Here is a 25333-nt window from a genome sequence, read left to right on the forward strand (position 1 = left end):
AATAATGATGTAATTTCCCCCACCTATTTTTCAAATTCATGACCACTCTTTTCCAAAATTTTGGTTGCATGTATACACATGCACACACACACACATACACACACACACACACACACACAACCTTCCCAATCTGTGTAAAGTTAGTTGTATATATTTTTCCAGGCTTATCATCTGGTAGTGGATAAGGGTGTGCTCTTTCCTGGAGATGACTCTGTCTTGTTCTTTCAACACTTCTTAGTTGTCTGGAGTTCTTTGTATATTAATTTATGCCTTGTGGGCTTTCTACTGTCTACTTTACATTCCTACTGTTGTTCCTATTAAGTTGCTGTTTAGGCAATTATGTAATGCTCATTAATTTTAATGTACCATTTTCATTATACCTTAAAAAGATGGATTATTCCTTACCTTTCATTTTGTTTTCTCTTTCAATTAGATCTCTATAATTATTATCGAAATATTATTTTATATTCTATTTTAACTGTCATGTGATTTTAGCTTCTGCACACTTGTACCAAATATGTGTTTGTTAAATGACATAATAAAATATATTATTATGGTTCAACAGCACTATGTTACAGAAAGAAGAAAACAACTGCGTTGGTCTGATAAAACAGATGAAGTAGTGCCCCATTTTATTTTTGTAAGGAAAGCCATGTTTCTTCTATAGGATTTCATATTGTGTCATTCCCCAACTTTATGCCAACATTGAATATTGATGTATTCCTCTGTCCCATTTTCAGAACACATCATTTGCCCCTGCTTCAAAGAAAAACAAAATGAACCAAGGTCAGAAGTATGCTCTATTATATGGAAAAAGAAAAACCTTATTCATGCCTTAGAACAACTCAAATACTGTTGATCTGTGCTAACTTAGCTACTATAAAACAGTGAGGCAATGTTTTTCCTGCCTTTTTCCCACAGAGATGTAGCTTGACCCAACCACCTAAGGTAGGAGTTACAGTTGGTTTAATGGTACCATTTATGTTCTGGAAAATGAATCCAGGCCACAGTAAGATGCTTTTAGATGACAGAATTATCTCAAAATCATTGCCATGACACAGAAAGTATATTGATGATATCACTTAACTGAAAAATCATGAAATGATGGGAACCAATTTTACACTGGCTTCTTTATTTTCTAGTCTATGCTTTCAACTCTTCTTCTAGTGTATAACTTGCTTGGGGGGTTACTAACACAATATATTAAAATCAATTAGTCTGTAGATCATGGGTCAAGCGTGTGTATATACTTTGATGTTTATGAACAATTTATAAAATGTTTAATTTTTTAAGTTTAGTTTGCAAAATTGTTTTTTCATTTGGCCCAATATGTTTGTAACCTGCCTCGAATCTTCTTGGCAGTAAACTATAAACGAACACATTTCAAATCATCATTTAGAGGCCTGCTTGGTTTCTTACAAATTCAAAAACCTTGAAAACTGATGATCACTCACCAACTTATCAGCTGTGTACCTCTATTTTCTCTTTGCTGTTCCTTAATATAGGGAACTCTAATAACATCTGCATCCCCAAATTTTGGGTGTTGATTCTCTGAGAAAATCAGCCTTTACTTAAGCTTCTAAATTTAAATAAGCAAATTCATTTCCTAACATCCAGTGTAACACTATCATGATAAGAACATTACAGCCCTGCCCTCTCTGTCTTCAGGAGCCCTTTGATGAGCAGCCCTTGTAACTTAGTTAGGGTTTTACTGCTGTGAACAGACACCATGACTAAGGCAAGTCTTCTTATGAAGGACAAGATTTAATCAGAGATGGCCTACAGGTTCAGAGGTTCATTCCAGTATCATTAAGTCAGGAACATGGCAGTCTCCAGGCAAGCATAGTCTGAAGGCTGATGGCAGAATACTGGCTTCCAGGAAGCAAGGATTTGGGTCTTAAGCCCACACCCAAAATGCCACACATACTGCAACAAGGCCACACCTCCTAATAGTGTCAGTGCTTGGGCCAAGCATATACAAACTGTAAGACCTGAGAAGAGGCTTCTTAACGAGTGTCTCACTTTGGTTTTCTCAGGTTGGGAAACTTGGTGTCAGCTCATCAGTAAAGTATTATGGTTCTATACTCAAGAAGACTTATTTATACATTTTTAATCTATCCTCCCTTATACTGAAGATTTAGAGTAATTGAAGGAGGATATTCCCCGTGCATTGTTCTTTTCACTGAATCAGGTCTTAACATGTTCTCTGGATGGACATCTACCTCAAGACATACCATTAATATGATTTTTCATGTCCTTGTAAGGACTTCTACTAATCACAGTGAACCATTTCCTTATGGAAAAGATTAGACTCTGTTATCTACAGCTGACCCCATTTTCACTGAAGTTTCCTTCCTTTATCTCCTAATTAACTGGAGGCTTTTCAATGAGCTTCTTAAGAGTTTTATTTTTTTTCAACACACATGTCAAGACAAACTGAAAATTACCACATGTTCATAACACATTGCCTCAAAACCAGCACCAGCAAAGGCTGTATAAACATATCAACTTGATGAAGTACTAATCAGCTATTAAAAAATGACTTCATGAAATTCATAGGCAAATGGATGGAACTAGAAAATATCATCTTGAGTGAGGTAACCCAATAACAAAAAAATACACATGGTATGCACTCACTGATAAGTGGATATTAGACGCTCAGATAATCCAAGATACAATCCATAGACCACATGAAGCTCAAGAAGAAGGATGACCAAAGTACAGATGCTTCAGTCCTTCTTAGAAGGGGGATCAAAAATATTCCTAGAAGGAAATACAGAGACAGAGTTTGAAGCAGAGACTGAAGGATGGCCATTCAGAGTCTTCCCCACGTGGGGATCCAGCCCATATACATCCAGCCACCAAACCCAGACAATATTGCTGATGCTAAGAAGTGCAAGCTGACAGAAGCCTGATGTAGCTGACTCCTGAGAGGCTCTGCCAGAGTATGACAAATACAGAGGTGGATGCTCACAGCAAACTGAAAATGGGGTCTCCATTTGAGGAGTTAGAGAAAGAAATGAAGGAGCTGAAGGGGTTTGCAACCCCATAAGAACAATAATACCAACCAACCAGAGCTCCCAGGGACTAAATCACCACCAAAAGGGTACACATGGACAAACCCATGTCTCCAGCTGCATGTGTAGCACAGGATGGCCTTGCTGGGCATCAATAGAAGAAGAACCCCTTAGTACTGCCAAGGCTAGACCCCCCCAGTGTAGGAGAATGTCAGGATGGGGAGACAGGAAGGGAGAGGTGGTTAGGGGGAAACACCCTCATAGAAGAAGGGGGAGAGGGATAGGGGTTTTATGGATAGTAAACCAGGAAAGGTGATAAAATTTGAAATGTAAATAAAAAAATCCAATTAAAAAAAGCAAGGGCTGGAAGCAACTGTATTTAATAAAGAAAGGAAGAGAGAGAGAGAGAGAGAGAGAGAGAGAGAGAGAGAGAGAGAGAGAGAGAGAGATGGGGAGGAAGGGAGGGAGGAAGAAAGGAAGGAAGGAAGAAAGGAAAAAAGGAGAAAAGAAGAAAGAAAGAAAGGAAGAAAGGAAAAAAGGAGAAGAGAAGAAAGAAAGAAAGAAAGAAAGAAAGAAAGAAAGAAAGAAAGAGAGAGAGAGAGAGAAAGAGAGAGAGAAAGAAAGAAAGAAAACAAGATTATAGTACCATAGGATGCTGAGCTCCAGAATGGCCTTTAGTGGACCTGCTTTCTTTCTTGCAAACTTGGAAAGAAATCAGACTCTTCATACTCAGGTGAATGGACTGTCTGTACCACCTTTAGGCGTAGTTGAGCTCTTCTGTGACTTCCGTAGAGCCTGAGAATTACCAAATTCAGAATAAGGCTGTTGAGTTTAGGACCCAACACAGAAGCAACCAGCAACAGAATTTCAAAAGTCAAGTTCAGTGATTTAATCTGAGAAGTCAAATCCAGAGCCTATTTTTCCTTGGATGGTAATTTTTTTATAAACTGTCTCTATTAAAAATGTATCTATCTGCCTATTGTTAATAATCTAACTACCTACTTATCCATCCATCCATCTATCCATCCATCCTTCCTTCTATCCTCTCTCTCTCTCTCTCTCTCTCTCTCTCTCCCTCCCTCCCTCCCTCCCTCCCTCCCTCCCTCTCTCTGAAGAGTAGCAAGAAAAAGGCAGTCAGGAGAGAGGTGAGCAGAAGAGGGACAGTGTTTCCACATGGCATCTGGGGTGCAAAGAGCTATACCACCCTATCTTGCAACAGAATTAGCACCTCACCCACCTGTGCTATTTCTCTGGACCAGGGGTTTGAGGAGATGAAATAATGGTTAAGGAGGGAATTAAGGAAAAATGAGTTTAAAGAAGAAGCAAGGGTCAAGAAGTCCTATAAAAGACTAACCGGAAGTCAATTTGATGGTAGAGCAGCTGTAGAAAACCATTCCTGGACAACAGGATGGTTTCTGTTCTCTTCCCTCTGCCTTTCGGTTTCAATAAACACACATTTTTACAAGTATTGATTCTGTACGTTTTTGTCCCTAGGTATTCAACTCTTTCTTCAGCCTTGCAATAGTTTGGATTCCTGAACCATTCCACACATGTCCATCTATGTATCAACTTCCGATGTATTATGCAGCTTTAAATGAATAGTGTAATGAAATTTTGCCAACACGTATAATTATTCAAACAAAGAAAGTAGTTTGACTTGGAATCTAGCTCATTTAAATTTGAAGTAAAAGACCTTAGACTATAGAGAACAAACTACTTGACAAAGTAAAATTAGAAAGTCACACAATCCATTGCCCCAGTTTTTCATGTGGTTATCAAAATAGGATCAGATTAGATGTGATCAGAATATAAAATTCCCCTAACTTCTTATACTCAAGTGTCTGGAGACATGGTCCTAGTCGATGCTGCTACTTTTAAAGCCTTAGAAGGTAAAGAGTCAGAGGGGTTCAGACTTGAGGTTGATAGTCTAGTCCTAATTCTCATGCTTTCACTGTTGCGTGGCTCTAGAGGCAATGCAACCCACTTCCCAATACCCCTGCCATCATGCTATTCCCATCATGATTGACTGTAACCCCTGACTATCACACAAAATTCTCTGAACTTCAAGATCTTTTTGCCAGATATTTTGTCAAGGAAAGAGACAAATATCTAATACATTTAATAAATAAAATCCCCAAAATGGGATCCAGCTCAAGGGGAGGCCCTAAGACCTGACCTGAAGCTATGGGGCATTCACAAAAGGGATCTATCATGACTGTCCTCCACAGACCCAACAAGCAGTTTAAAGAGTCAGATGCAGATATGTGCACCCAACTAATGAATGAAAGCTGCAGACCCCTCTGGTTGAATTAGGGAAAAGCTGGAGGAAGCTGAGGAGGAGGCAAACCTGAAGGAGGACCAGCAGTCTCAATTAACCTGGATCCCCGACACCTCTCAGTCACTGGATCACCAACCAGGCAGCATACACTAGTTGAGATGAGGCCTCCAACACAGATACAGCAGAGGACTCCCGGGTCTGGGTTCAGTCAGAGAAGATGCACCTAGCCCTCAGGAGACTGGAGGACCCAGGAAGTTTAGAGACTTCAATGAAGAAGTGGAACCACTGTGATGTAAAGTTGGTAAAAGAGCTTGGGGCCAAGCCTGGGAACAATGTGGGACCCACAAGGTGAAATAAGAAGGGACACCTAAAGGTTAAACGTCATCTGCTGATTGTGGCACGTGTCTACACACACACACACACACACACACACACACACACACACACACACACACACACACACATTAATAAATATAATGAGAAACGATTTACAAAAATAAATAAAATTCTGAGAATTTATATAGGCTACTTTTCTACTCAAGATCTGATATTGCATGTGCATTCTTTTTCTTTTGAAATTTCATGACAAAGGAGAATCAGCTTTGTCCAGGGACAATATCCCTGATAGGCTTCTCAATCCTATGTGGTCAGCCCTAAACACATTTACATATGGGAAACACTAATGAGACTCAGTAGATTCAATAGGTTTTACATATGAGTCTGTATGCATGGTGTGTGTGTGTGTGTGTGTGTGTGTGTGTGTGTGTGTGTGCGTGCATGCATATATGAGAGAGAGAGAGAGAGAGAGAGAGAGAGAGAGAGAGAGAACAGAAAATAATGTGTAAGAGGTTGGGAAACTGAGATGATGAAGTACTAGTGAAGGTACAGGAGGAATTTAATGAAGGCAGAAAGGAGTGGGAAATTATGTAAATCCAGTATACTCATATGAAATTCTAGCAGAATTTAAATTTATTTTTAAAAAGCACTAAGGCTCAAGTTGTTTCTTAAAGCTGTGCTGGTTTGGGAATTTACATTTTATGGCTTCAAAGAGTCTGTAGATCTGAGTTCTTCAGCCTGTGTGATGTTGTTAAAAAGCCTTTTTTAACAGTGATGTAGTTAAGTACATTAGTGATGTAGCATGGTGTTCATAGCGAATCAGCAGTCAACTTTGTCACATGGCAGATTCCATCACCCCCTGTCTACAGCATCAAGGTACCACTCGTTATCCTGCCATTTGATTGGCAGCTATTACTGCTGCCACTCCCACTGTACACTCCCGACATTCCACTGTATAAGGCATTTCTTCATGAATTTATGGGTATCAAAACTACTCATGTCAGGCTGGGCTGTGGTGCTGAGATTAGTGTAGGTGTTAGACGGTGATGAGTGAGTAGAGAGAGAGAGAGCTTTTCACAATCAAAGAGTGTCTCCCATCATTCTCCCAAGTTCTTCCTGGCATCATGATTTTACAGATATATTAATAATGCAAAGTATTCAGTGACAATGATGGTCTGTCAATCCCTTTAAAGTGTAGAAAATGCACTGAGCACACAACTGAAGTGAACTAGTTATGTGCCTATGATAATTTTATGTCCTAGCAGCAAACAATAACAGGTCTGGATCCTGGGCAGACAGTTCTTAGATTCTGTATATAGAGGAAGATTATGGCTGCCTTTTTAGGGCAGCTTTTGTGTTTGTTTGTTTGTTTTCGTTTGTTTTTGGACAAGTCCTCACTATGTAGCTTAGGCTGCCCTCATCTGTGACTCTTCCGTCTCAGCCAGCTTCCATGTGCTATGAGTACAGGTGTGTGCCATGATACATAAGTTTCCGGGGAGGGTTTTCTGCTTTTTATTTTATTTTTTAAGTAAAATATACCTTTTGGATGTATGAAGTATATAGAATAACCTTAGACATACAGAAAAATACAAGACACAAGGTGATTACTTTTCTCTTGCAATGTGGTCAGTAATAAAATACAAAATAAAATACAAAATAAAATACAAAATAAACCCTAATTTAGTAATGTTTACCTCAGTGTATTTTTGGTAAACTTATGCAATTCAGGTATGATGGTGAAAGTCAATTAGATTAAAATAGTCACCAATTAGAAGTGGTGTTTCATACGTGCCCTTTAACTAGATGTTAGTGCACATATCAGTTCTTAGAGGCAGCAGGCTCTCACTCTGAGTCATACCTTTTTAATCCTTGATTGTTTACAACAAACCTTTTATCCATCACTCCCTATGGGATGCCTTCTAATAGTTCCACATTATAATAATTACAGAGCAGATGTTTTAAAAAGTAATTTGATATAACATTATGTTAATTATCTTCATACATTTTATATATTTCCTATTAGTTATAAGGGTCTCTAACAATATTAGCTGTAACTATCATTAATATACCTAGTCTTAATAGGTAAGATTAGAGGAATGTTTTAAAGGGGGTATGAGACATGTAGACACCACCAATGTGTTCATTGGTGGTGATATAAGTTACCACAGAGTCATTTATCTGAAATCCACTTGTTATGTAGAAACTCAGAATAGACTTTAGAAATTTAAGTTTTAACTCAGAAATTGACTGAAAGTCAAGCTACTTTTTTGGCCTTTGAGGGTAAAAGGAATAAGCCAAAATAATGCTAATGAACTGTACAAGGAGTGTACCTTACTGACACGTCATCCTCTATTAGATCACTACAATGTGTCTAGTTTAGACATCTTAACTACCATTCGCTTATCATGTAACTTTGAGACATTGGGACATCTCCTTGGTAGTGAATGGCTATTGAGATCCCTGTAGAAAGACATGGTCTTTATTAGCATAAGCTCCACCCACAAAGCTCTCTGTCCAGTGATTACAGAGGATCATCCTATTCTCATTTCCATTTTCTTGATATTAAATTAGTTATCAACTACCAAAATCTGGCCACTAGAAGAAATGGGCCTGTTGTAGCAGATTTACTTGGCCCCAGATAAATTGTAGGGAAGAAAAGTTAGATGATTAAGAACCATAGGACATAAACAACCCAACCATTGAGGACATTTCTCTGATTCAAAGCTAAAAACCAACATGCCTGTGATTGTCCCATACAGACATGACTGGGATTGTCCCATACAGACATGCCTGGGGTTTGTCCTGTATCATATAGACATGCCTGTGGTTGTCCTGTATCATACAGACATGCCTGGGGTTTGTCCTGTATCATACAGACATGCCTGTGGTTGTCCTGTATCATACAGACATGCCTGGGGTTTGTCCTGTATCATACAGACATGCCTGGGGTTGTCCTGTACAGAGCATACAGAGCTGCAGCTATGATAGCCACCGACACTAGTATTACCCTGGGCCTCATAAAATAAAACAGTAAATGTGGCACTTTGTTGTTGAAGCTGTTTATCACAGAATATATGAGGCCATTTTTCAAGTAATCAGTTTTACTTGCGGATCTCATAAAACATTTTAATAATAAAATCAAATGTAAATGAAGACACAGTGGAATCTTAAAGAGGAATAAAAACTCCAAAGAGGTGCTTCAGTCACAAATAACTATTTTATGTGGATACTTTAGGTCACGCAATACACTTTCATTGAAAGTCCGTAGTATAGGGATTCTTGAAAATTGGAGGAAGGAAGGGGAAGGATGTTTGGGGAGGGGGAACACCCTTATGGAAGAAGGGGAGGGGGAGGGGAACTGGATGTATGAAAAGGTTGTATTAAGTGTAGGATGACCCTGCTATGGTTTGTGAAGATTTTGCCACAGTCTCACTGTGTGAACTCAGTCCCAGTACGGAACCCTTGAGTGGTAGACCTGGATAGCAGTAGTTGAATGGAGATGAACTTATTACCTGGTATCTAACTGGTTTCAGTTTTGACCCAAATCTCTCTCTGCTTCCTATTTGCCAGCTCTCCATACCAGGAGCACAGAGCCAGTGACACAAACAGCCCTTCTGCCTGAGGAATGCTTCTTGTCAACTGATCCAAGTAATGTTTAATACCCTGGGAGATCAAAATTTCTAATGTTAGGATTCCCCACCCTGTCTTTTAAAGATTGATTAATTCAGATGAGTCTTCAAAGTTTTTTTTTTTAAATATTTATTTATTTTATATATGTGAGTACACTGTAGCTGTCTTCAGACACACCAGAGAGGGCATCAGATCCTATTACAGATGGTTGTGAACCACCATGTGGTTGCTGGGAATTGAACTCGGGACCTCTGGAAGAGCAGTCGGTGCTCTTAACCGCTGAGCCATCTCTCCAGCCCCGAGTCTTCAAAGTTTTAAAGTTAGTGTTTCCTGCCTCTATGTCTTAAAGACAATTTCATGACCACGTGACAAAACCGATTTCCCATTACTTGATGCACACCCAAATCTCCCCATTCCTTATAGGAAATCTCAAATTCTATTTTCTAGATGTACACACACACACATACATACGTGCATTATTTCTTCAACAACTCTTAACTTCCTGCCGCTTTAAGGTAGGATAATATATTCAGCAAATATTTATTAAATCTCAAGTCTTTGAAGGGAGGATATTGGATCCCAGTGTTGAGACTTGAAAAGGAGTATCGGTGTAGGGCGTGTAGGATCCTGTTACCAGACAGACAGACGTAAGAACTGACAAAGCTAAGTGAGCTCGGACCTTGGGAATCTTTGAGACCTGAGACCAGTACGAGTGGAGCTGCTCTCTACCAGTCTATGCAGGTAGAGACGTGTACAGCTCAGGACATGTAACCACTGAGGAACACGGCACTGAGGAACACGGCACTGAGTCACGCCGGCATTAAGTCATGAGTAACACATAGAGTTCTTCTCCAGGCTAATGAGGCATCTAAATGGCCCTGAGCAGTCAACCAATGAGCTTCCTTTCCTGGGTACTCCTTCTGGTAACAGATATTTAATTCCTTGTTCACCTGGAATAAAGTGTATGTATTTACATCCACCATCAAATAAACCAGTATAAACAAGCAAGGATCATCTCACTGAGCTGCTTCTTTAAGGATCACCTAAAGAGCCTTCCACTAAAGAGCCATGCCTAAGACTCCCAAGGAAGGCTTTCTCCATTTTAGCACCTCCATTACTCTGGGCACTCACTTCCAATCAGACCTGGCTCTGCTCCTCACAGGCTCTGCCTTCTTTCTCCACCTGGTGTGTGGATGCCCTGAGGGGAAGCAAAGTCAGTGGACCTGTTCCTGACCTCAGCAGTACTTCGGGCTTGCTCAGGTACTCAGACAGGTGAGCAGAACCGCAGCATTTATCCCAGATTCCATTGTTTCTTCTTCTGGTCCAGCGAATGAAGACACAGCCTGTGGACCCTCATTGCAGACTCCCTTCTGCCTCTCTGAGTGCAATGGTGCCCATGGCTCCCCTGGCGGATAGACAGAACACCATTTGGCAAATCAGGTTTTATCTTCTTCGTTTCAATTCCCTATTTTATACTTTGTAATAGTCACTGCCATTCATTTTAATATGTTATAATTTCTTATAAGCATAATGCAGCAGAAAGAGGATGAAGTTTGTATTCAGCAGACGAGCTGCTAACACACAGCTGAACAACAGCAAACATGTGACCTGTAAAACGCCACTAACTTTGCCCGATCTTATCCTCTGTTTCCTGAAACATAGCCCATTCTAAGTTGAAAACTGTATACACACTCTTCATCTGTTAAATAGACACAGATACTGTTATTCTGCTTCTACTGGCCTCTAAGTTTTAAAGGCGAAATCTCATAGCATTCACTAAAAAATAAGAAGCTATTAGGAAGAAACAAACACCCAAAGAGTGCATATGTTCTAGGGAGAAGAAACAGTCACAAGCCCTTCTTCCATGCACAGGATAGGTTGGGGAGCAAAGCAGAGGAGAAGGAACAAACAGCACCGTTTCTTATGTGGAACTGTGCCAACTCAGTAGGGAGAAGCTGAGATTCAGACTGACAATGGCATCAAAGTTTATGAAAGACCATCTCTTCCTACAGCACCCCAAAAATTTGCTCTTTCACACCCTCCCTTTCTGGGTGAGGGGGAGGAAGTATTTCAGGTCCAATGCCAAGGCCAGACTGGCTCCCCTAACCCAAGTGTGTCAGGTCACAGCTTCCAGTGCTCTGAGTCTATCATTGTAAGAATCTGAAGTGCTGACATCTATTTGCCAATCAAATTTATAAAATTGGAATACATTTGAGATCGTTAAGTAATGACGGTCATGTAGTCAGTTTATGGAAAGTAGGTCTGTAAATGTCAAGCTTAAGGAAAACTTTAATCAGATCTTGTTTTCCTCTAGTACATTATTTTTTAAAGTTGCATTTATGTGTTGATGTGGATTGTATGCTATGGAGTGCATGTGACATATGAACTATCTCATAAAGTCAGACTTGACAACAAAAGCACTTACCTGCCAAGCCATCTGACCAGCACCATCCAAAGAAAGTTGGAGCATGGTTAATCTTAGAGCATACGCCATTGGTGTTCTCTTCAGGAAATTTTCCCCTTTGCCCACGTGTTGGGGATTCTTCTCTACTTTTTCTTCTATTAGTTTCAATGTATCTGGTTTTATGTGGAGGTCATTGATCTACTTGGACTTGAGCTTTGTACAAGGTGATAAGAATGGATCAATTTGCATTCTTCTACATGTTGACCTCCAGTTGAACCAGCACCATTTGTTGAAAATGCTATATTTTTTCCACTGGATGGTTTTAGCTCCTTTGTCAAAGATCAAATGACCATAAGTGTGTGGGTTTATATCCAGGTCTTCAGTTCTATTCCACTGATCTACCTGCCTGTCTCTGTGCCAATACCATACAGTTTTTTTTTTTATCACAATTGCTCTGTAATACAGCTTGAGGTTAGGGAGAGGAGAAATGGGATGAGGAACTGTGGGAGGGCTGACCAGGAAGAAACTAGAGAAATTTTAAAAATTTAAACATTTTTTTTCAAATTTAAAAATAAAATAAAAGTTGTCAGATTGATGAACAACAAAATGCAGTTTAGAGGCTACACTCATCCAATCTGTTTTCCTTCCATAATTCTATATAGATTTTCTTCTCTCTCTCTCTCTCTCTCTCTCTCTCTCTCTCTCTGTCTGTCTCTTTCACACACACAAATGCACATACACACACTCCACACACACACAAACACACACACAAACACACACACAAACACATCAAGTTAAATCTTAATACTATTAAAACAAGGAAACATGCTTTGCTTGTGTCCATCTATTTAAAAAACAGGTTTGATGGAGTCTGATTTGTGAGTTTCAAAGGAGAAAGTGTACTGATTCAGCGATGATGTTGGAATTTACCATTAAATATTAATATTCTGGGATGTGACCCTCCTTCTTCTTACGGAAAATCCTACATTATTGCCTGTTGCTGCCAGAGAGAAATGATGAGCTCTTCTTGCCGTTCTTTGGATGGCAAGATTCAATTTCCAGCGTTCCATCTGTATGCTGCCATCAAGCCTACGTCCAAAGAGCAGCTGTGAGCGTTGCTTTGGCTCCATGTCAAAGGTGAGGAAGTGGCCTCAGCAATAACAGCCATACACGAGCAGAGACGTGAATATCCCAGTGACCATCTGAACCCCTGGTTCCTTGCTCTATGTTGATTTAGTAAATATTTATATTCTATCTGCAGTTACAGCGATGGCTAGAAACACTAGGCCCTTTCTGTCTAGGAACTCGGACACCCCTTACATCCTTTATATAAAACATTCCTGATTCAAAAGGGAACACCCCTCCAAAAAGGATTCTATTTTCTGCTTTCTGATGCTTTATCCCCAAGGCTTGCCATCTTTTAGATGATGCAATGTCGCAGCTATGGTCGAGCACACCCATGGGATTTGGAAAGAGATGTCTTGCCTTTCCAAACAGGACTCATGTGAAGAACTACAGAGGCACCCAGCAACTGCTCATATTGTGGCTTTATTTCTAAATGAGTCTGGCTATAATACTGTCTATATTTGAAGATTTGTTTAGGTGACTTGAGAATGCTTGTGTGAAACATTGACCATCTGCATATGATGGTCATGTTTCTAAATGACTGAAAGAGAACATAATTTAACCATAATGTCATAATAAAGAAAGAACACTTGCAAAGTAGAATTTTAATTAAAAAAATAGATCAATGTGACCCACACAATCTGGACATTATCTCCTGTGTGACAGAGAGAAATGATACTTGAGATATAATTTTTAATTTTCTTGTGTGTTTCTAAATAAAGAGGTGGGTTTTTATTAATCCAAAATAAAATCACATCATCCTTCCATTTTCTCCTTTACTTCTACATCTTCCCATGATAATTCAGGACTTCATATTTCAATCATTGCTGTTAAATATACATATAAATGAATAAACATGTAAATACAGTCTGTTGAGCTAATTCAGTGATATATATGTGTGTGTGTGTGTGTGTGTGTGTGTGTGTGTGTGTGTGTGTGTGTGTGTGTGTGTTATTGATTAACCATTCAGGAGGAAAAATCATGTCTGGCTCTGTAAACCTATCCATATGAATGGGGCTAGTGATGTCATCCACTGTAGAGGAAAACATACTATCACTGTTCCCAAACCTATAGAAGTCCTCACTGTAATCCAAATATTTACCTCTATATTCACAAGTTGTGTAGATCTCACCCATTATGTTCTATTTTCATACTTAAAATAATCTATGATCAATATCAAAATTATCTATCTTTGCATCTGCAAAGTGTGATTCAGAGTGAATTACAAACAGCGATGGATTCCATACAATATCATTAAATTTTTATCTGCAGTGAAGTGGGTTTTAATGTTATTTAAACATTAATAATAGGACATTATACCCACAAGTATATTTTCCATAATATGGTCCCCCCTTTTTAAATTGATTTCAAAGTCCAACCATTGCTAATGAAAAAGAATGTTAAGTAGCCTATATCAGTTTCTCCTGAGAAAGAGGAAAGGGAGAAGGAGCCGAAGGAAGAGGAGGAAGAGGAGGAGGAGAAGGAGGAGGAGGGAGAGGAGGAAGATGAGGAGAAAAAAAGAAGTAGTAGTAAAAACTCCTTTGACATTCACTGTGAGAAAGTGTTTAAAGAATTTTTGCATTCATATGTCTAGAAATTTACTAATGAAATGGAAGATTAAAAGAAAGTTTAATGTGTGTGTGTGTGTGTGTGTGTGTGTGTGCATGTCTGTGTGTATGTGTGTTTGTGAGTGTGTGCATGTGTGTGTGTTGTGCTTTTGTGTGTATGGATGTGCATCTGCTACGGTGCACATGGGGAAATCCTAGTACAACTTAAAGCAAAAATCTGAATGGATTTAATATATCATGGAATAACTGAATTACCAATAATGCATCAGTGTCACCTTAAGGAGAAAAGGAAAAACCTTCCCTATGGAGTTGCTTAACGAAAGGCAAGTCCACTTTTGGATTCTCTACTTGATGCCCCCTGTGGCTTCCATCTATGTCTCTACGTTGTATGAATCTAAATCTGCATCTGCCTGAAAGCTGTCTTGTGTATCTGTCTGTCCCTGTGCCTGTGGGTCTGTATTTGTGTGGCTCTCCTTCACAAATGGCTTTGTTCTGCATGTACTGAATGGGATACTTTGCAGAAGTCTTTTTTTTTTTTTATTAACTTGAGTATTTCTTATATACATTTCGAGTGTTATTCCCTTTCCCGGTTTCCGGGCAAACATCCCCCTCCCCCCTCCCCTTCCTTATGGGTGTTCCCCTCCCAACCCTCCCCCCATTGCCGCCCTCCCCCCATAGGCTAGTTCACTGGGGGTTCAGTCTTAGCAGGACCCAGGGCTTCCCCTTCCACTGGTGCTCTTACTAGGATATTCATTGCTACCTATGGGGTCAGAGTCCAGGGTCAGCCCATGTATAGTCTTTAGGTAGTGGCTTAGTCCCTGGAAGCTCTGGTTGCTTGGCATTGTTATACTTTTGGGGTCTTGAGCCCCTTCAAGCTCTTCCAGTTCTTTCTCTGATTCCTTCAATAGGGGACCTATTCTCAGTTCAGTGGTTTGCTGCTGGCATTCGCCTCTGTATTTGCTGTATTCTGGCTGTGTCTCTCAGGAGCGATCTACATCCGGCTCCTGTCGGCCTGCACTTCTTTGCTTCATCCATCTTGTCTAATTGGGTGGCTGTATATGTATGGGCCACATGTGGGGCAGGCTCTGAATGGGTGTTCCTTCAGTCTCTGTTTTAATCTTTGCCTCTCCCTTCCCTGCCAAGGGTATTCTTTTTCCTCATTTAAAGAAGGAGTGAAGCATTCACATTTTGATCATCCGTCTTGAGTTTCGTTTGTTCTAGGGATCTAGGGTAATTCAAGCATTTGGGCTAATAGCCACTTATCAATGAGTGCATACCATGTATGTCTTTCTGTGATTGGGTTAGCTCACTCAGGATGATATTTTCCAGTTCCAACCATTTGCCTACGAATTTCATAAACTCGTTGTTTTTGATAGCTGAGTAATATTCCATTGTGTAGATGTACCACATTTTCTGTATCCATTCCTCTGTTGAAGGGCATCTGGGTTCTTTCCAGCTTCTGGCTATTATAAATAAGGCTGCGATGAACATAGTGGAGCACGGGTCTCTTTTATATGTTGAGGCATCTTTTGGGTATATGTCCAAGAGAGGTATAGCTGGATCCTCAGACAGTTCAATGTCCAATTTTCTGAGGAACCTCCAGACTGATTTCCAGAATGGTTTTACCAGTCTGCAATCCCAGCAACAATGGAGGAGTGTTCCTCTTTCTCCACATCCTCGCCAGCATCTGCTGTCACCTGAGTTTTTGATCTTAGCCAATCGCACTGGTGTGAGGTGAAATCTCAGGGTTGTTTTGATTTGCATTTCCCTTATGACTAAAGATGTTGAACATTTCTTTAGGTGTTTCTCAGCCATTCGGCATTCCTCAGCTGTGAATTCTTTGTTTAGCTCTGAACCCCATTTTTTAATAGGGTTATTTGTTTCCCTGCGGTCTAACTTCTTGAGTTCTTTGTATATTTTGGATATAAGACCTCTATCTGTTGTAGGATTGGTAAAGATCTTTTCCCAATCTGTTGGTTGCCATTTTGTCCTAACCACAGTGTCCTCTGCCTTACAGAAGCTTTGCAGTTTTATGAGATCCCATTTGTCGATTCTTGATCTTAAAGCATAAGCCATTGGTGTTTTGTTCAGGAAATTTTTTCCAGTGCCTATGTGTTCCAGATGTTTCCCTAGTTTTTCTTCTATTAGTTTGAGTGTGTCTGGTTTGATGTGGAGGTCCTTGATCCACTTGGACTTAAGCTTTGTACAGGGTGATAAGCATGGATCGATCTGCATTCTTCTACATGTTGCCCTCCAGTTGAACCAGCACCATTTGCTGAAAATGCTATCTTTTTTCCATTGGATGGTTTTGGCTCCTTTGTCAAAATTCAAGTGACCATAGGTGTGTGGGTTCATTTCTGGGTCTTCAATTCTGTTCCATTGGTCTATCTGTCTGTCTCTGTACCAATACCATGCAGTTTTTATCACTATTGCTCTGTAATACTGCTTGAGTTCAGGGATAGTGATTCCCCCTGAAGTCCTTTTATTGTTGAGGATAGCTTTAGCTATCCTGGGTTTTTTGTTATTCCAGATGAATTTGCAAATTGTTCTGTCTAACTCTTTGAAGAATTGGATTGGTATTTTGATGGGGATTGCATTGAATCTGTAGATTGCTTTTGGTAAAATGGCCATTTTTACTATATTAATCCTGCCAATCCATGAGCATGGGAGATCTTTCCATCTTCTGAGGTCTTCTTCAATTTCTTTCCTCAGTGTCTTGAAGTTCTTATTGTACAGTTCTTTTACTTGCTTGGTTAAAGTCACACCGAGGTACTTTATATTATTTGGGTCTATTATGAAGGGTGTCGTTTCCCTAATTTCTTTCTCAGCTTGTTTCTCTTTTGTATAGAGGAAGGCAACTGATTTATTTGAGTTAATTTTATACCCAGCCACTTCGCTGAAGTTGTTTATCAGCTTTAGTAGTTCTCTGGTGGAACTTTTGGGATCACTTAAATATACTATCATGTCATCTGCAAATAGTGATATTTTGACCTCTTCTTTTCCGATCTGTATCCCTTTGATCTCCTTTTGTTGTCTGATTGCTCTGGCTAGAACTTCAAGAACTATATTGAATAAGTAGGGAGAGAGTGGGCAGCCTTGTCTAGTCCCTGATTTTAGTGGGATTGCTTCAAGTTTCTCTCCATTTAGTTTAATGTTAGCAACTGGTTTGCTGTATATGGCTTTTACTATGTTTAGGTATGGGCCTTGAATTCCTATTCTTTCCAGGACTTTTATCATGAAGGGGTGTTGAATTTTGTCAAATGCTTTCTCAGCATCTAATGAAATGATCATGTGGTTCTGTTCTTTCAGTTTGTTTATATAATGGATCACGTTGATGGTTTTCCATATATAAAACCATCCCTGCATGCCTGGGATGAAGCCTACTTGATCATGGTGGATGATTGCTTTGATGTGCTCTTGAATTCGGTTTGCCAGAATTTTAAGGAGTATTTTTGCGTCGATATTCATAAGGGAAATTGGTCTGAAGTTCTCTTTCTTTGTTGTGTCTTTGTGTGGTTTAGGTATAAGAGTAATTGTGGCTTCGTAGAAGGAATTCAGTAGGGCTCCATCTGTTTCAATTTTGTGGAATAGTTTGGATAATATTGGTATGAGGTCTTCTATGAAGGTTTGATAGAATTCTGCACTAAACCCGTCTGGACCTGGGCTCTTTTTGGTTGGGAGACCTTTAATGACTGCTTCTATTTCCTTAGGAGTTATGGGGTTGTTTAACTGGTTTATCTGTTCCTGATTTAACTTCGATACCTGGTATCTGTCTAGGAAATTGTCCATTTCCTGAAGATTTTCAAATTTTGTTGAATATAGGTTTTTATAGTAAGATCTGATGATTTTTTGAATTTCCTCTGAATCTGTAGTTATGTCTCCCTTTTCATTTCTGATTTTGTTAATTTGGACGCACTCTCTGTGTCCTCTCGTTAGTCTGGCTAAGGGTTTATCTATCTTGTTGATTTTCTCAAAGAACCAACTTTTGGTTCTGTTGATTCTTTCTATGGTCCTTTTTGTTTCTACTTGGTTGATTTCAGCTCTGAGTTTGATTATTTCCTGCCTTCTACTCCTCCTGGGTGTATTTGCTTCTTTTTGTTCTAGAGCTTTTAGGTGTGCTGTCAAGCTGCTGACATATGCTCTTTCCTGTTTCTTTCTGCAGGCACTCAGCGCTATGAGTTTTCCTCTTAGCACAGCTTTCATTGTGTCCCATAAGTTTGAGTATGTTGTATCTTCATTTTCATTAAATTCTAAAAAGTTTTTAATTTCTTTCTTTATTTCTTCCTTGACCAGGTTATCATTGAGTAGAGCATTGTTCAATTTCCACGTATATGTGGGCATTCTTCCCTTATTGTTATTGAAGACCAGTTTTAGGCCATGGTGGTCCGATAGCACGCATGGGATTATTTCTATCTTTCTGTACCTGTTGAGGCCCGTTTTTTGACCAAATATATGGTCAATTTTGGAGAAAGTACCATGAGGAGCTGAGAAGAAGGTATATCCTTTTGCTTTAGGATAGAATGTTCTATAAATATCCGTTAAGTCCATTTGGCTCATGACTTCTCTTAGTCTGTCGACATCACTGTTTAATTTCTGTTTCCATGATCTGTCCATTGACGAGAGTGGGGTGTTGAAATCTCCCACTATTATTGTGTGAGGTGCAATGTGTGTTTTGAGCTTTAGTAAGGTTTCTTTTACGTATGTAGGTGCCCTTGTATATGGGGCATAGATATTTAGGATTGAGAGTTCATCTTGGTGGATTTTTCCTTTGATGAATATGAAGTGTCCTTCCTTATCTTTTTTGATGACTTTTAGTTGGAAATTGATTTTATTTGATATTAGAATGGCTACTCCAGCTTGCTTCTTCTGACCATTTGCTTGGAAAGTTGTTTTCCAGCCTTTCACTCTGAGGTAGTGTCTGTCTTTGTCTCTGAGGTGTGTTTCCTGTAGGCAGCAGAATGCAGGGTCCTCTTTGCGTATCCAGTTTGTTAATCTATGTCTTTTTATTGGGGAGTTGAGGCCATTGATATTGAGAGATATTAAGGAATAGTGATTATTGTTTCCCTTTATATTCATATTTGGATGTGAGGTTATGTTTGTGTGCTTTCATTCTCTTTGTTTTGTTGCCAAGACGATTAGTTTCTTGCTTCTTCTAGGCTATAGCTTGCCTCCTTATGTTGGGCTTTACCATTTATTATCCTTTGTAGTGCTGGATTTGTAGAAAGATATTGTGTAAATTTGGTTTTGTCATGGAATATCTTGGTTTCTCCATCAATGTTAATTGAGAGTTTTGCTGGATACAGTAACCTGGGCTGGCATTTGTGTTCTCTTAGGGTCTGTATGACATCAGTCCAGGATCTTCTGGCCTTCATAGTTTCTGGCGAGAAGTCTGGTGTGATTCTGATAGGTCTCCCTTTATATGTTACTTGACCTTTTTCCCTTACTGCTTTTAATATTCTTTCTTTATTTTGTGCGTTTGGTGTTTTGACAATTATGTGACGGGAGGTGTTTCTTTTCTGGTCCAATCTATTTGGAGTTCTGTAGGCTTCTTGTATGTCTATGGGTATCTCTTTTTTTAGGTTAGGGAAGTTTTCTTCTATGATTTTGTTGAAGATATTTACTGGTCCTTTGAGCTGGGAGTCTTCACTCTCTTCTATACCTATTATCCTTAGGTTTGATCTTCTCATTGAGTCCTGGATTTCCTGTATGTTTTGGACCAGTAGCTTTTTCCGCTTTACATTATCTTTGACAGTTGAGTCAATGATTTCTATGGAATCTTCTGCTCCTGAGATTCTCTCTTCCATCTCTTGTATTCTGTTGGTGAAGCTTGTATCTACAGCTCCTTGTCTCTTCTTTTGGTTTTCTATATCCAGGGTTGTTTCCATGTGTTCTTTCTTGATTGCTTCTATTTCCATTTTTAATTCCTTCAACTGTTTGATTATGTTTTCCTGGAATTCTTTCAGGGATTTTTGCGATTCCTCTCTGTAGGCTTCTACTTGTTTATTAATGTTTTCCTGTGTTTCCCTAAGTGTGTTCATGTCTTTCTTGAAGTCCTCCAGCATCATGATCAAATATGATTTTGAAACTAGATCTTGCTTTTCTGGTGTGTTTGGATATTCCATGTTTGTTTTGGTGGGAGAATTGGGCTCGGATGATGCCATGTAGTCTTGGTTTCTGTTGCTTGGGTTCCTGCGCTTGCCTCTCGCCATCAGATTATCTCTAGTGTTACTTTGTTCTGCTATTTCTGACAGTGGCTAGACTGTCCTATAAGCCTGTGTGTCAGGAGTGCTGTAGACCTGTTTTCCTCTCTTTCAGTCAGTTATGGGGACAGAGTGTTCTGCTTTCGGGCGTGTAGTTTTTCCTCTCTACAGGTCTTCAGCTGTTCCTGTGGGCCTGTGTCTTGAGTTCACCAGGCAGCTTTCTTGCAGCAGAAAATTTGGTCTTACCTGTGGTCCCGAGGCTCAGGTTCGCTCGTGGGGTGCTGCCCAGGGGCTCTCTGCAGCGGCAGCAACCAGGAAGACCTGTGCCGCCCCTTCCGGGAGCTTCAGTGCACCAGGGTTCCAGATGGTCTTTGGCTTTTTCCTCTGGCGTCCGAGATGTGTGTGCAGGGAGCAGTCTCTTCTGGTTTCCCAGGCTTGTCTGCCTCTCTGAAGGTTTAGCTCTCCCTCCCACGGGATTTGGGTGCAGAGAACTGTTTATTCGGTCTGTTTCTTTCAGGTTCCGGCGGTGTCTCAGGCAGGTGTCCTGCTGCTCCTGGGCCTCGCAGAAGTCTTTAATAGAGTCTTACAGGGAGTTTAGATGCTGACGCTTACTCATCCCAAACGACCCAGACAACAAGCAGCACAATTAAAACCCATCGTTTATCAAATAATATGCATAAATGTTGCTTTCAACATTTACGGTGCATTTCAGGAAGCTGCTTTCGACTTCTGTATTTGCTACCTACACTCAATGATACACATACACTGTTCTGTGTCCGGGACGTGGAAGAGTCTGTAATCTAAGAGTGCATTATCTTAGGTTATAAAAGTTGGTTACATGGGAAATACACGCCAAATAAGGTTGGCTGTTATATTGTTATCTTAGAAGCAACCTAAACCTTTTGAGAGGGCTGGCACTCTTAAGTGGTCACAAGGCCTCTTATCAACTTTGGCTACGAGGTCAAACAAAGCTTTGGGGCTAATATCCACTTATCAGTGAGTACATACAATGTGTGTTCTTTTGTGATTTCAGTTCCTTAGAGGGTAAGAGGTATTTTTAGAATTTTGCATCTTCAAAGAAATCAAAATATAGTAGCTTCAAATGGCAAGAATTTTTAGCTATGGAGAAGTTCATTGACCTCTCCCCCAACACACACACACACACACACACACACACACACACACACACACACACACTTTATTTTTAGGAATTATCATAATTGAGTGGGAAAAACAGACAAATGAGCTAGGAATCAGAACACCTAAACAATGTCTTTGTAAAAATTTGGAAAAACAAGGGTGTTTCTCAGAGGTTAGGAAACTTTCTGATCTCCTGCTACACACCTCTGTTCAATTTCCTGACCTTGTGTACACCTCCCCATCACCTGTCTCCTCCCACACCCGATCCTGCCCTCTTTTCAGCTCCCTCTCCTCTCTCCCTCAAAAGTCCCTCCCTCCCTCCCAGTCCTGTGATTATTTTGTTTCTCCTTCTAAGTAGGACTGAGGCATCCACATTTTGGCCTTTCTTTTTCTTGAGCTTCATATGGGCTGTGAGTTACATCGTCAGTATTCCAAGCTTTTGGGCTAATATCCACTTATCAGTGAGTACATACAATGTGTGTTTTTTTGTGATTACATTATCTCACTCAGGATGATATTTTTCTAGTTCTATTCATTTGCCTGCAAATTTCATGAAGTCATTGTTTTTAATAGCTGAATAGTACTCCATTGTGTAATTGTACCACATTTTCTATATCCATTCCTCTGTTGAGGGACATCTGGGTTGTTTCACATGTCAAGCTATTATAAATAAGGCTGCTATGAACATAGTGGAAAGTTCCAGGTGCCAGGAAAGCAGGAGGTTTCCAGAACCCAATGAGAATGACATTAGCTAAAATTCCCAACAAAGGGGAGAAACAACCTATAGAGAACATATCCAGAGGTTAGGCATGGCCCCAGTTTAAGGGATGGGACCACCCCCTCACCATAAAAATATTAAGCCATAATTGCTCCCACCTAAAGGAAATGCAGGACAATGAGTGGAGCAGAGATAGAAGAAAAATCCATCCAGAGACTGCCCCACCTGGGGATCCTTCCAACATGCAGCCACCAAAACCAGTCACTATTGCTGATGCCAAGAGTTGACAGGAGCCTGAAATAGCTGTCTCCTAAGAGGTTCTGCCAGAGCCCCATAGGAAGTACAACAATATCAATCAACCAGACACCCCTCCAGAGCTCCCAAGGACTAAACCACTAACCAAAGAGTACACATGAAGGAAACCATGGCTCCAGCTGCATATGTAGCAGAGGGCTACTTTATCTGGGATCAGTGGGAGGGGAGGCTGTTCGTTCTGTGAAGGCTCGATGCCCTAGAGAATGCTAGGGTGATAAGGCAGGAGAGGGTGGGTGGGTGAGTGGGTGGGGATAACCTCATACAAGCAGGGGAGAGAGGGTATGGAATAGGGGATTTGCACAGGGGAATCTGGAAAGGGGGATAACATTTGAAATGTAAATAAACAAAACAACCGATGAAAATGTATTAAAGATGACAAAAAGGGAAATATGAAACACAGAGATTTACTCCGTGGTTGATTATTTACATTTGTATATAAAAATATCAGCCATATTCTGCATAATTTAATGCTGGCACCTTAGAATCATATGTGTTTTTCAGTCTCCAGTACATATAGTATCTGATGTTTATCGCGGGCTTTGGAATTCCGTGCGTATCTGTGTGTTTCGATATCTATTTAGAAAATGTTACGGCTTCTCTAATCACAGGCTTCCCTCTTCAGCCTGTGCTGATCTGCGTTAACCAAAACAAGCTTCCGGATCCATACAAGGTCTCAGGGTCTCTTCCCCAGCATATCCTATGAAGAGGCGCTGATTAGATTGCTTGAATCAGCACAAAGTAACCTGCGGTAAGCCTGCAAAGACCACGTTTGCTATTTCCCTTCTAATGACTCAGCCCAATGGTGTAATCTGGACTGCAGTTTGAGCAGTGAATTAACTTCCAGAACAGGACAAGAGTCAGGAGGGGGACAAACAGTGACTGATGTTGCTGCTGTCATCCGCTCAAGTCATTTCACATCACAAACACTCGCTCCCCATTACCTCACCATGGTGATGCTCAGGACCATAAATTACCACTTCCTGGAAACTGGTCAATAGGACACTCAAATAAGACAATATTCAGATCCATGCAGTGCTTCCATAAACACAGTAGAAGGAGGATTTTTCCTTCGACTATCTGGAATGAAAGAATCTGACATTTTCCTGTAATAGGCAGAGATACGGCTTCGCCTCTTCTCTCACCTAGAGGAAAGTTAGTTAACCATCGGTGCAGAAATTCCAGAGTGGATAAAAGATGGACCCATGCAAATATTATATAAAAGCAGTAGAGAGTCTGGCCATATTCCACTGGTTGGTGTGGACCTTGATACAAAGATCCATGAGTCTAGATGTTTGGTTTAGGACTCATGGACAATAACACTCTCAAATTTTACAATGGCCCAGAGTAGTGACCAATTGTGCAAACTTCCCTCTGAGAATAATTGTGATAGCATCAGTATCATGAAGATAACGCAGAGCTAATATAGATAAGGAACATGGGAAAAAATAGTATCCAAAAACAGTCTACTCAATTCTGTGCCTGGTCTAAATAATGTCTCTGCTCTGCTGTCCCACGGAGGCTTTTGTTGTTGTTGGTAACATTCCAAAACATTTCATGAAACATCAGTATCAATAACAATATCAACATCTCTAGAATTTTCTCCAGCTCCCTTCTATAAAGGAAATATCAGCCTATTTAATAAAAGTATCTAGAATGGTCATGTCTACCAGCACTGACACAAACGCTAAATGAAGCGAGAGTGACCTGAACACAGCAAGGGTGTCAGCAAAAATTTGGAGAGGAAAGGTAGTAGTTCTTTTGAAACATATCACATGTGTTTTATTCTATAACTCATGTGGTGTTGGAGCAACAGGTTTCAAGGTAACTGCTGAGAGCGTGAGTCATAACTTAGGATGCCCTGGAATTTGAATTCGCCATGTGGTGGTCTCAGAATTGTGTGCCACACATGACAGCAATGGCAGCTTTGAGAGAACTTTGCCATTGCTCTGACTTGTACCTGAGTTAGAAATGATCACACCAGTGAAGGTTTATCTGAAACTGTTGGCTTTTCGGGGCCATCATAGTAGAAGGAATGTTGGCACAGCCTTTGTCTGAGACCCAGATAGAATGATGGTTTAGTTCTTCAGCCTCAGATCAAGGTAATGGTGAGGCGAAGCTCTTCTAGAGGGATAAAATCAACTGCCTAACCGTCATATATCCAAAATGCCCCATCCTCACTAGAACATGTCCAGTATTCCCTAATAGCTCTGTTCTATTAGCCCAAAATAAAAGAAGCCACATACCCCTGTCCCTTGAGCCTGCTCCCCTGCCTCCCATGAATTTCTCCAGTTCTTGGCAGACACAGCAAGAGTCTGTTCTCCTCCGTGGGCCTCCCCACCTTGCTTGAATGCACACCCACAAATCCAAACAGTGTTAACGGAGGTGGGCAAAGTGAAATATTTTCCAAGAATGTTTGCTCAGGCAGAAAGCAGAAATAGGGTAGAGCAAGCAACCAGGAAATGCCATAGATTTCAGAGAAGCCCTTCAAACATCAAAACTAATGGACTGTTGGTAAAGAGATGTGTGCTTGCCTGGAAAGGGGAGGAGGAATCGAAGTGAGAAATGAAGCACCGAGCTGGGCTATTATTTAGTAGCTGATAGA

At 40.3% G+C, this 25333-nt stretch overlaps 1 long non-coding RNA gene across 1 annotated transcript; it reads right to left on the minus strand.

Moving 5' to 3' along the window:
- Positions 1 to 601: 601 nt before the first annotated feature.
- Positions 602 to 25082, minus strand: LOC147997151 (uncharacterized). Its single transcript, XR_015653526.1, has 8 exons — positions 24975 to 25082; positions 23673 to 23808; positions 22195 to 22479; positions 11687 to 11994; positions 10393 to 10666; positions 3664 to 3812; positions 2638 to 2763; positions 602 to 759 (listed from the first exon to the last, which is right to left on the minus strand). It is a non-coding gene; the product is annotated as an uncharacterized LOC147997151 (long non-coding RNA).
- Between the last annotated feature and the right edge of the window lie 251 nt (positions 25083 to 25333).

Source organism: Rattus norvegicus, chromosome 1 (assembly GCF_021556685.1).
Source record: "Rattus norvegicus strain SHRSP/BbbUtx chromosome 1, alternate assembly SHRSP_T2T, whole genome shotgun sequence".
Classification (NCBI taxonomy): Eukaryota; Metazoa; Chordata; class Mammalia; order Rodentia; family Muridae; genus Rattus; species Rattus norvegicus.